This window comes from Paroedura picta, chromosome 16 (genome assembly GCF_049243985.1).
Source record: "Paroedura picta isolate Pp20150507F chromosome 16, Ppicta_v3.0, whole genome shotgun sequence".
Lineage (NCBI taxonomy): Eukaryota > Metazoa > Chordata > Lepidosauria > Squamata > Gekkonidae > Paroedura > Paroedura picta.
Window position 1 is genome coordinate 13,381,560 of NC_135384.1, and position 2,097 is coordinate 13,383,656.

General features: G+C 41.7%; 1 pseudogene; it reads right to left on the reverse strand.

The window, feature by feature from the left end:
- Positions 1-728: 728 nt before the first annotated feature.
- On the reverse strand, positions 729-1,671 carry LOC143825338 (olfactory receptor 5F1-like; annotated as a pseudogene).
- Between the last annotated feature and the right edge of the window lie 426 nt (positions 1,672-2,097).

Here is a 2,097-nt window from a genome sequence, read left to right on the forward strand (position 1 = left end):
CAGGATTGAATAGGTGGGACCCCGTTCTGGTTGCAAAATTATTCAGGTTTGCATTTAATAAATTTAAAGAAGATACAACTTTTTGCCTTTTGGTTTCGTTTGCTTTTGGATATGTGTTTGGAAACAAACCAAAGACTGTTGGTAACTCAAGCATGGCTGTTAGCTATTATGTTCTGGATGCATTTATTTTATTTTATTTTATTTAGTTTTATTGTTTATTGTTATTATATATAGAGTACAGAAGAGTGAAAAAGAAAAAAAGAAGATGACCAGCTGATAGGTAGTTATTATATCCTAGTCTATACATCATCTATACAAATATACCTTACATAGTATAGTCTGATATTATCTCAAGAAATATGTAGTCAGTTCCCATTGCATATTAGTCCTAGCCTAGCAGTTGCTACTATCTTTCTTAAGAAAGTCCAGGTAATCGCTCCACTGTTCGTCATATTCTTCCGGTGGTTTCTTATTCACCATGTTAGTGAGTCTTGCCATTTTTGCTAAGTCCACAAGTTTGTCTAGCCATGTAGAAATAGTTGGGGTCTCGGTCGCCTTCCAGTGCTTCACCCACACCAACCGCGCCGCCGTAGTGGATGCATTTATTATTCAGTTCTGATCCAACCACATTAAAGTTGAAAAGAAACAAACAACAATCTTTTCAGTCCTTTTTATATTATTCTTGGGGGAGGGAGTTGCCTTTTTAAGCTGCCATGTACTCTCTATACCTACCACTTGTTCTTACTAAGGGCTCGCCAGACTGCTCTCTGCACCTCCTTATTCCTTAAACTGTAGATCAGGGGATTTAGCATTGGAGTAAGGATGGCATATAGAACAGCAACCAAGCGGTCCTCCTCCATGGAATGGCTGGAGGATGGGCGTAGGTAAGTATACATGAGAGTGCCATAGAAGATGCTCACCACAGTGAGGTGGGAAGCACAGGTAGAAAATGCCTTGAGCCTACCTTGAGCACTACGGATTTTCAGCACTGAGGAGACAATGAGGCTGTAGGACAGAAGAATCAGACTGAAAGCCACAATCATGATACCCCCAGAGATGTTAAAAGTCACCAACTGGCTAACTGACGTATCAGAGCAAGAGAGTTTCAGGAGGGGAGGAACATCACAGAAGAAGTGGTCAATTTCATTGGAGTGGCAGAAGTCAAGGGAAAAGACCAAGGCTGTGTTGATGATGGAATTGAAGTTTCCAATAGCCCAGGAACATGCCAGGAGTCCCCAACATATCTTCTGCCTCATGAGAAGGGCATAGCGCAATGGATGGCAGATAGCTGCATAGCGATCATATGCCATAGCTATGAGAAGCACACATTCTGTGCTTCCTAATGTGACAAAGAAATACACATCCTTGGAGTGCACATCCTATGAAAGTGATGGTTTTGTTTCCCAGCAAGAGGTCCCACAACATCTTTGGGGCAGTGGTGGAACTATAACAGATCTCAATAAAAGACAGATTACCCAGGAGGAAGTACATGGGAGTTTGCAGGCACTGATCTATGCAGACCAATGTAATGATGGCTAGATTCCCTACCAGAGTTAACAGATAGACTAATAAGCCAAGAGCAGAGAGAAGAGTCTGTTTCTTTGGGTCAACAGAGAATCCCAAGAGAACAAACTCTGTGACACTGGTGTGGTTCTGTTTTCCCAGAGGCATGATGAAGTCCTTTGTTATGCCTTCTTTGATAGAAAGGGGTCCAGTTGTTTGATCTATGAGTGCCAGCAGTTTCATAAAAACAACAAATAAGAGACAGTCAGCAGGCAATTTTTAGTGTTTACTTTCTCCCCAAGACAGTTCTTTTCAGACTATACCACCAAATCTGCAGGAACTTCCTGACCTGGAGATGCTAACCCTAGGCAGCCCTGGCTCCAATGGGTCCTCCCTTTAAGGCTAAATAGGGCTGGAAATAACCCTTCCCTTTCCCCCTGCCTTAAAGGCTGCTGCCAAGAATGCCTTCATTGCCTAGCTGCAGAAACTGAAATAATCCTTTGAAATAATCCTTTCCATAAAACTACATGTGCTCCTTTTATCATTTGGTTATTTTTTTTAATCCACAGATTTGGCCAATCTTAGTATTAGAAT